An 11,024-nucleotide genomic window follows, 5' to 3' on the forward strand; every position below is an offset into this window, starting at 1 on the left:
TCTTAGATCTTGTATAGCCAAGTACTAAACTCCCCACAGTCACAGCGAATAAAAACATTACAAACACAATAAATATATAAGCATTGTCATCTTTATGTATGTCCGTCTGGTTCTGATTCAGGTCTGGCGGACAGGGCACGCTGTTCAGCGTTTTGTTTATTGACTGTAGTACAGAATTAAGATTTTCCAGTAGTTTTTCCATTGGCTTTTGTGTCTCCATGTCATCAGGTCTGACACGGATGGGCAGATGTGAAACGTTAATGTCAATTAAACCTGTAGACAAAGAAAGCAGATATGTTAAATATGTACACTTTTCAGCACGGCATGTAAAGCACTGACAGTTCCATAGGAACTTACTCCACAGTTATGTCACTTAAAGGAGTATAAAGTCAACATTACATTTTCATGACTCAGCGTATAAGATTAAAAAAAAAATAATAGTTTTACTTCTTTCTCTTGGTAGAGTTTGTTGAAACACAGCTCCTCTCCATACTAAGGTGTCCTCAGGATTATGAGTGTATCTTAAGCAAAAATGTACATCTGCTCTGTAATGTGCACGCTGAACTGAAGTGCACAAGATCTTCTGAGTGTGAGAATTCTTATACACCCAGATTTTGTCGCCCACCCTTGTCAAAAAGAATGATCTTCCCAGAGTTATTCTGAAGTAATCAATGACTCCAGACTAGTCATTATAAGCCATCCTGAAGTATGCCCACAGGCCGAAATATTTAAATGAGATGACTCTAGAGTCATGCACTGGCTGTTCATGCTTGTGATGTAATCAGTAAAGTAACCTGCGTATCATTCTGAAGTCATCACCCAGTATTATTTACCTTAGCTGATGACTTCACAAGCCTGATGATGTCTGATGATGTGCACATGACTTCTAAAGTAGTTTGATGATATTTAACTTGTTGTAGTGTAGGTAATTTTTTATTGAAACTTTTAATATAAAATGTTTAGTTATGTGCCCCTTTCTTATATAATTTAGCCTAGAAAATATTGGCTTTTCTAATTCTCATAACTAATAAAAGCTCACTACAGACTTGCCTCTATAACAAAGAGACACAGTGAATCCAGCAGATTTGTGATCCCTGGAGCTGGTTTGTGCTACACAGTGATTGCTTGATACTAGCAGGAGATTATTCATACTTGTGCTAGATTGGAACCTTCTGAGACATTAATAAACGCACAACCAATGGAATGCAAATACATACGTATATGTAGGGAATACGTGGCAGCCAGTTCTGCTAACAGTGGGGGTTTCCACTCTAAGTGCAGTGGGTAGTTTTTTGTTTTTTTTTCCAAAAGGAACAAGGAGGAAAAAACTAAAGTTTAAGGATTCAGATAGAAGATACAATAAAAAAAAAAAATCAACTTACTTCTATTATAAAATGTATTTTGTTCACTCAGTAAAAACATAGTTCCTTTCCATGAGAGCATACTGAGGTATCCTCAGGAGCGTGCACATGTTTTGATCACTATATAGCAACTGTGTTTTCATTAATAGTTGTAGAAATCTTACACATGGGGCTTGATTTAAGAAGCATTGGCGGACAGTGGTGTACATATGCGCCCCTGTCTGCCGTAGCTCGCCTTTGGCGGGCAGAATTTCGCTGGAGGAATTCAGCTTTGCACAAGAGCGCTATTTTGCCAACTGCAAAGTTGTTGGTTTTTTGTTTGTTGTTTTTTCAATCATGAAACTTTACTTTTGACTTTCATGTTCCTTTAACTAATGCAAAATATCAGAAAACAAATACTATGTCACATAAACTTTTATTATAATTATATAAAAGCATTTTACAAGATGAATTACGTCATCACAGTATTATTATTATTATTATTATGATCATTTATTTGTAGAGCGGCAACATATGAGGCATTGCTATACAGAATCCTCCTTGCTACATCACATAAAAGCAGCTGCTATTTTATTGATGACGCTGAAATCACCTTAAAGGGAAGTTAAACACAAAAAAATGTATTTAATTATTCTGATAGAGCATGCAATTTTAAACAGCTTTCCAATGTACTTCTTTTATCTAATTGGCTTTGTTTACTTGCTATCGTTTGTTGAAATGCATACCTAGGTAGCCTTTAGGAGCAGCAATGCACTACTTAAAGGGACACTGTACCCAGAAAAATTCTTTCGTGATTCAGATTGAGCATTAAATTTTAAGCAACTTTCTAATTTACTCCTATTATCAAATTTTCTTCATTTTCTTGGTATCTTTATTTGAAATGCAAGAATGTAAGTTTAGATGCCGGCCTATTTTTGGTGACCAACCTGGGTTGTCCTTGCTGATTGGTGGATAAATTCATCCACCAATAAAAAAGTGCTGTCAAGAGTACTGAAACCAAAAAAAAGCTTAGATGCCTTCTTTTTCAAATAATGATAGCAAGAGAACGAAGAAAAATTGATAATAGGAGTAAATTAGAAAGTTGCTTAAAATTGCATGCTCTATCTGAATTACAAAAGACAAAATTTGGGTTCAGTGTCCCTTTAAAGCTAGCTGCTGGTTGGAGGCTACATATATGCCTTGTTTCATTGGCTCACCTGATGTGTTCAGCTAGCTCCAAGTTGTGCGTTACTCCTCCTCCAACAAGGATACTAAGAGAATAAAGTACATTAAATAATAGAAGTAAATTGGAAAGTTGTATCAAAGTGTATGTTCTGTCTGAATCACAAAAGAAACATTTTGGGTTTCATTTCCCTTTAATTGACCAAGGAACGTTAAAGGGACAGTAAACTCAATTTTTTTTATTGTTTTAAAAGATAGATAATTCCTTTATTACCCATTCCCCAGTTTTGCACAGAAAACACAGTTATATTAATACACTTTTTACCTCTGATTACCTTGTTTCTAAGCATCTTCTGACTGCCCCCTGATCACATGACTTTATCTATTGACTTGCATTTAAGGCAATAAGTGCTGTATTGTTAGAATCCACTGGCGTCAGCACAATGTTATCTATAATATGGCTCACATGAACAAGCTTCCCCTGATGTGAACAGCAAATACGAACAGCATGCATGTGATCATGGGGCTGTTTGGAGTAGCTTAGAAACAGACAGAAATTAAGCAATAAGCATAACATTGCACAACTGTGACTGATGAACATATCACCTTCTTTATCCCCTTAATTACAGAAGCTCTCAGGGATTATACATAACAATGTTCTCTGTCACTGAGCACACTCATATCCGTGTGAAAACCTGTATCTAATACTAATCCCTGAAGTGAAATTGCACACCTTAAAGTTACACCTCAGGGACCAATGACATATATATTATTTCATAAACCAACTAAGTATTTTTACATAATCTGTTTGACATTATTACAATTATTACAATAAGCTCAGTATTAGATCGCCCATAAAATATTTGGTTAAAGGTTTAAAAAATGTACACGCCCTAATTCTTTAAAGTATGTCATTTTTGGATTGCTCCACATCAAAAGGTGAAACACATAGGAAAAGTCACATTTTGGAGCTGCAAGCATTACAGCTTCAAAGAAGGAAGTTGTTGATGATTGGTGGAAACATCTGATCGTCGTTTCCGATTCCTACTCAGTTTTGACAATTTATCTGTCTTAAAACTGCTGCTCTTTATAAATCATAAAAGTTTATTTTGAGTTGAGTGTCCCTTTAAGATAGGATTGGGGGCATTTATTGATATAGATACTATGGTATTGGTGTCACACAGTACGTATGGTATTAGTCTCATTTTCAATGTATTCAACATGTTTTGCTCATTCTAGTGAACCATTAACAGAGGTTTCAAACATCATAAAACTATTGTTCTAATTTAATTATTTGGAAAGTTCTGGGCACAATGAGTTGTGCTATCATGGGTACTATCTGCAGGATAAGAATACTCCTACAAGCATATTTCACAGGTTTATCAGCATTTCTTTTAAGTCAGTCCAGTCTGAACTCTGGAGTTGTGTAATATGTACAAATTAATCTTTCAAACTGATACACTTTGATTTATTGAGCGGATTTCTGAGCCAGGGAGGTGAATGCATTCAAAATATTTAAGGTAGAAAAGAGCAAAACAAATGTATCCTGAGGTAGTGTACAGCCAAAGTAAATGCAAGTTGAGATACATATAGGACACATATAAGGACACAACTGCTAAGAAATACATTTAATGACCCTTTGGCAGCCAAGAGGTTAAAGGCTCTTTATAGTGCAAATACTACACACACTAATTCATTAGAGCATGTACTTTTAGCACTACCAATCCTGCATGTATAGACACATAGTTAAAGGGATAGTAAACACCAAATATGTTATTGCTTAAAAAGATAAATAATCCCTTTATTACCCATTCCCCAGTTTTTCATAACCAACACAGTTATATTAAAGGGACAGTCTACACCAGAATTGTTATTGTTTTAAAAGATAGATAATACCATTTTTTACCCATTCCCTAGTTTTGCATAACCAACACAGTTATATTTATATATTTTTTACCTCTGTGATTATCTTGTATCTAAGCCTCTGCAGACTGCCCCTTTATTTCAGTTCTTTTGATAGACTTGCAGTTTAGCCAATCAGTGATGGCTCCCAGGTAACTTCACGTGCATGAGCACAGTGTTATCTATATGAAAAACATGAGCTAACACCCTCTAGTGGTGAAAAACTGTTCAAATGCATTCTTAAGAGGCAGCCTTCAAGGTCTAAGAAATTAGCATATGAACCTCCTAGGTTAAGCTTTCAACTAAGAATACCAAAAGAACAAAGAAAAATTGGTGATAAAAGTAAATTGGAAAATTGTTTAAAATTACATGCCCTATCTGAATCATGAAAGTTTTTTTTGGACTAGACTGTCCCTTTAACCCCTTAATGACCGCAGCACTTTTCCATTTTCTGTCCGTTTGGGACCAAGGCTATTTTTACATTTCTGCAGTGTTTGTGTTTAGCTGTAATTCTCCTCTTACTCATTTACTGTACCCACACATATTATATACCGTTTTTCTCGCCATTAAGTGGACTTTCTAAAGATACCATTATTTTCATCATATCTTATAATTAACTATAAAAAAAATTATATAATATGAGAAAAAAATGGAAAAAAACACACTTTTTCTAACTTTGACCCCCAAAATCTGTTACACATCTACAACCACCAAAAAACACCCATGCTAAATAGTTTCTAAATTTTGTCCTGAGTTTAGAAATACCCAATGTTAACATGTTCTTTGCTTTTTTTGCAAGTTATAGGGCCATAAATACAAGTAGCAGTTTGCTATTTCCAAACCCCTTTTTTTAAAAATTAGCGCTAGTTACATTGGAACACTGATATCTTTCAGGAATCCCTGAATATCCCTTGACATGTATATATTTTTTTTTAGAAGACACCCCAAAGTATTGATCTAGGCCCATTTTGGTATATTTCATGCCACCATTTCACCGCCAAATGCAATCAAATAAAAAAAAATGTTCACTTTTTCACAATTTTGTTCACAAACTTTAGGTTTCTCACTGAAATTATTTACAAACAACTTGTGCAATTATGGCATAAATGGTTGTAAATTCTTCTCTTGGATCCCCTTTGTTCAGAAATAGCAGACATGTATGGCTTTTGTTGTTGCTTTTTGGTAATTAGAAGGGCGCTAAATGCCACTGCGCACCACACGTGTATTATGCCCAGCAGTGAAGGGGTTAATTAGGGAGCATGTAGGGAGCTTCTAGGGTTAATTTTAGCTTTAATTTAGTGTAGTAGACAACCAAAAGTATTGATCTAGGCCCATTTTGGTATATTTCATGCCACCATTTCACCGCCAGATGCGATCAAATTAAAAAAAACGTAATATTTTTCACAATTTTAGGTTTCTCACTGAAATCATTTACAAGCAGCTTGTGCAATTATGGCACAAATGGCTGTAAATGCTTCTCTGGGATCCCCTTTGTTCAGAAATAGCAGACATATATGTCTTTGGCATTGCTTTTTGGTAATTAGAAGGCCGCTAAATGCCGCTGCGCATCACACGTGTATTATGGCTAGCAGTGAAGGGGTTAATTAGGTAGCTTGTAGGGAGCTTGCAGGGTTAATTTTAGCTTTAGTGTAGAGATCAGCCTTCCATCTGACACATCACACCCCCTGATCCCTCCCAAACAGCTCCCTTCCCTCCCCCACCCCACAATTGTCCCCGCCATCTTAAGTACTGGCAGAAAGTCTGCCAGTACAAAAATAAAGGGAATCTTTGTTGTTGTTTTTTTTAAATTGTATAGCATATTTACATATGCTGCTGTGTAGTATCCCCCTTATCCCCCAACCTCCCTGATACCCCCCAAACACCTCTCTAAACGTCCCCCTCTGACTTTTTGGGGGCCATCTTGGGTACTGGCAGCTATCTGCCAGTACCCAGTTTGCAGAAAAAATGTTTTCTGGGGGTTTTTTTCACAGTTTTTTTTCTGTAGTGTAGCTTCCCTCCCACATACTAACCCAACACCCCCTGATTTAGCTTTTTTTTTTAAAAAAATTTCAGCGGTATAAACTTGATTACCTATCCTATTACCAATAATATTTTCTGTAGTGCAGCGTTCCCACCCGCTCCCTCCCCGTGCACGCGCCCGCCCCCTCCCTATCGTGCACGCGCGCGCGCCCGTGCGCGCTCCCGCGCGCCCCCGGACATCCCCGCCCACGATCCCGCCCCCCTGCACATCTCCAGGGCCATCGATGGCCGCCACCCGCCTCCCGGTACTGCTCCCACCCACCAACGAAGGAAGCCACCGGATCTCCGGTGCAGAGAGGGCCACAGAGTGGCTCTCTCTGCATCGGATGGCCATACATTGTTATTGCAGGATGCCTCCATATTGAGGCATCACTGCAATAACCGGAAAGCAGCTGGAAGCGAGCAGGATCGCTTCCAGCTGCTTTCCACACCGAGGACGTGCAGGGTACGTTCTCAGGCATTAACTGCCTTTTTTTTGAGGACGTACCCTGCACGTCCTCGGTCGTTAAGGGGTTAATACACTTTTTACCTCTGTAATTACCTTGGATTTAAGCCTCTGCAGTCTACCCCCTAATTTCAGTTCTTTTGACAGACTTGCATTTGAGGCGGACTCTTAAATAACTACACGTGCATGAGCACAATGTTATTTATAGGAAACACATGAACTAACGCCCCATAGCTGTGAAAAACTGTCAAATGCATTCAGATAAGAGGTGGCCTTCAAGGGCTGCCTTAGAAATTAGCATATGAGCCTACCTAAGTTTAGCTTTCAACCAAGAATACCAAGAGAATAAAGAAAATGTGATGATAAAAGTAAATTAGAAAGTTGTTTAAAATTACATGCCCTATCTAAATCATGAAAGTTTAGTTTGGACTTTACTAACCCTTTAAAGTACCAGAGAACTGCTGGTCCTGAGCAGATACGGACGGTCAGACAATCAGCATGACAATCATGCTACTAAGTGTCTCGACTACTACTGCTGATTGGCTCACCAGCCTTGTCCGTTTTTTACCAGCAGTTCTCTGCGACTCCTGAGCAGTACTTTAACCCTTTGGGTTATACAAATAGAATTGCAGGGTTGTTAGTGCTTACATGTTCTGAACAAATTAGAGCATGTACGTTTTGCTCTATAATGGCCCTTTAATACTACATGTCTATAACTCATTTTTTGTTTCTCGGACCTATAAATATGTATAGTGCTGTCAGGTTTAGTTCCTGATTTTACATGGTTTAAACAATAATCATAACTCCAACCATTTACTTTTAAAACCAAGAACCTTCTATCTGGACATCCTGGGTAGGGTTGCCACCAGTCCCTAGAACACTTATAAGTTACACATGCTGCAGGGTGTGCAGGGAGGAACATGAATAGTGCTGTCCAGAAACACAATACATGTTCCTCCCTGCACACCCTGCAGCATGTGTAACTCATAAGTGTCCAGGAAAATATGGCTGAGGTGGCAGCCCTAATACTGGGGTACATAGACAAGTTGAGAGTGGACCCATCTGGAAGCATTTTGAGTATTCCTGGATGCAGTTTGAACCCTCTCAGGATTCTCATAAGGAAAACAAGATGCCAAGCACTGAAAGAGGAAAAAACAATTAAAGGGACACTCAAGTCAAAATAAACTTTTATGATTCTGACAGAGCAGCAGTTTTTAAGACACTTTCCAATTTACTTCCAAATTTTTCACAGTTTTTTTTACATGCACACTTTCTGGGTAACACGCTCCTACTGAGCATGTGCACAAGCTCACAGGGTATACGTATACTAGTCTGTGATTGGCTGACATCTGTCACATGATACAGGGAGCCAGAAAATGGAAGAAAAAGTAAATTTGTTTGCTTATTTGAAATTCATATTAGTTGTTAAGTGATTGTCTTTTTATTATGCACTTATTAATTATACAATTCTACTGCATAGAGTGGTCCTTTAAATCAGAAAAAAAAACTTCAGAATGTTTGGGAGCTCCACAAAATGTATAAAACTTAAACGTATTCATTAAAACTATTTATTTCCTTCATTTGAAGTCCATTTCAGGCACACACCCACAAAACTACTACATTGTATGCACTCAATGCGCTGATATCGCAGTATTAAAGCTCACTGGCTGAAAACTACCACATCTCTATTGGTTGGAAAGAACAAATATCCCCAAGTCTGACAAGACAAAAGGAGCTTTACATCTGTTAAAATATAACTAACTGTAATACCATCAGCTTATTACTGTTTCCAAAACAAAAATTCACAGTATAAACTGTAACTATTTTAATCAAAGGAATCTGGATTAGTAACAGTAGACAGATGATTGTGCGTCTGTTTGTTGTTAATTTATGTTGATGTTGCGTCTGTCTGTATTTTTCTTACGTAGAACATTCACTCGCCTACCATCCTATCTGCAGCCAGTGACAGGAAGACGAAGACAAATTGAATGAAGACTCTAAAAAAATGCTTTGAATGGTAATAACACAGCTGGTAAAAATAACTCTTTAATACCAGCCTTCATATCCAATTTATGAATGATTCTTTTGTTAAGGAAATGAACTTGAATCAACTGAAAATAGAAAGCATTAACAGTTTTCTTCACTTAAAGATTTACCAAACCCATCACAATGTTTATTTGGGAAAGTTAAAGGGGACATTAAACACTTTGAGATGGTAATATCAATTGATAAATTATATATATATATAACCTCTGCAATATATTTTCATTATTTATTTTGTCCCCTTTTCCTGTAATTCCATTCTAAAATTGTGAGTTTTTCAGTTCCTGTTGTAAATAGAAGTGCAGAACACTTATATTCCACACAGCTATTGGCTGCACACTCTAGTGACCTATTTATAACTGTATCTAATTGGTCACAGCAGAGAAGGTAACCTAAGTTACAACATGGCTTCTCCCATTGTTTTATAGACACTAAAATGTTACACGTATTTTGTCAATATGTAAACAGCTAATGAAACTTTAAAAAATACATCTACTTGTTATTCTCAGACTATTTGTTTATTTCAATGCATTCTGTCTAGCATTGATTTAGTGTTTAATGTCCCTTTAAAGAGATATAAAAGATGAATTTGTAAAACACAGCACTGGTTTCTAATTTCATTTAGAAGCATCTCTGTGATATTCATGTATCTGCACAAATTATATTTATTCAAACAACTATTACTGCTGATAAGGCAGAAGGCTGCAGAAATGTACTATTCTCTTCCAGGGCATGTTGCACACGATATCATTGTTAATTAGATTAAAATAAGTATTTACACTTTATTGGCAGAGGAGATTTTCTTCCATAATACAAATTATTACAAAAAAATTAACCTATAGATTTAAAAAAAAACAAAAAAACATTCTACTATGTGTTTAACACCTGAAAGGGTCAAACATAGTCAAATTCATACCCCAGCCATGGCAGATAAGGTTAGTGATGGTGATTAAAGTATACATGTGTAGGCTTGTTTTTGATTGGCTAAGTTTCCATATCTTTATTTAGAGTGGTACACAAGTGCAGCTTTGACTATGTGTATAATCCCTTTGCATAGGGGAAACACATAGTGAAAACTATTTTTTTTTTCATTAAAATGCAATACTTTAAGAAAATAGACAATGCCATCTTAAATTAAAGGGACCGTCTAGTCAAACTAAACTTTCATGAATCAGATAGGGCATGCAATTTTAAACAACATTTCAATTTACTTTTATTATCAAATTTGCTTTTTTACTTGGTATTCTTTGTTGAAAGATTTATATAGGCTCATATGCTAATTTCTAAGCCCTTAAAGGCTGCCTCTTATCTCAGGGCATTTTGACAGTTTTTACAGCTAGACAGTTCATGTGTGCCATATAGATAACATTGTGCTCACTCCCGTTGAGTTATTTATGAGTCAGCATTGATTGGCTAAAATGCAAGTCTATCAAAATAACTGAAATAAGGGGACAGTCTGCAGAGGCTTAGATACAAGCTAATCCCAAAGGTGGGCCATATAGATATCATTGTGTTTACGTCTGAGACGTTATTTAAGAGTTAGCACAACAAAGTACTAAATGCAAGTCAATAGATAATAAAGAAAAAGTCATGTGATCAGGGGGCTGTCCGAAGAAGCTTAGATACAAGGTAATCACAGAGGTAAAAAGTATATTAATATAACTGCTGGTTATGCAAAACTGGGGAATGGATAATAAAGGGATTATCTATCTTTTAAAAGAATAAAAATTCTATTGTAGACTGTCCCTTTAATATGATCACTATCGGCTGTATACTTACAGGAAAATCACACAACAAGCTTGTGATCTATCGGCCTGTACTCTGCAGACCAGAACATCAGGCAGTGAACAAAGAAAGTGTATCACATTCTCTTGGGCTGATTATAAAATATTGGCACAAACTAGCTGCTCGATGAATCGGCTACAGACAATAAAAGGTTTAAAGAGAGATCATTTAGTTAAATCCTCAGTGTTTTGTAAAGCTGTAAAATAGGTAACTATTAACAATTATTATTATTATTATTAAAACCCTAATTTAGCTCTGGAAGTTGAGCATTTTCTAATTCTCAGAAC

At 36.6% G+C, this 11,024-nt stretch overlaps 1 long non-coding RNA gene across 1 annotated transcript in view; it reads right to left on the reverse strand.

The window, feature by feature from the left end:
* Positions 1-214: 214 nt before the first annotated feature.
* LOC128652153 (uncharacterized) overlaps positions 215-11,024 on the reverse strand; it is a 14,757-nt gene continuing 3,947 nt past the window's right edge. The window contains exons 2-3 of the long non-coding RNA XR_008401283.1: positions 2,558-2,611; positions 215-273 (exon numbers count right to left, since the gene is read on the reverse strand). This is a non-coding gene — a long non-coding RNA (uncharacterized LOC128652153). The remainder of the gene's footprint in view (positions 274-2,557; positions 2,612-11,024) is intronic.

This window comes from Bombina bombina, chromosome 3 (genome assembly GCF_027579735.1).
Source record: "Bombina bombina isolate aBomBom1 chromosome 3, aBomBom1.pri, whole genome shotgun sequence".
Classification (NCBI taxonomy): Eukaryota; Metazoa; Chordata; class Amphibia; order Anura; family Bombinatoridae; genus Bombina; species Bombina bombina.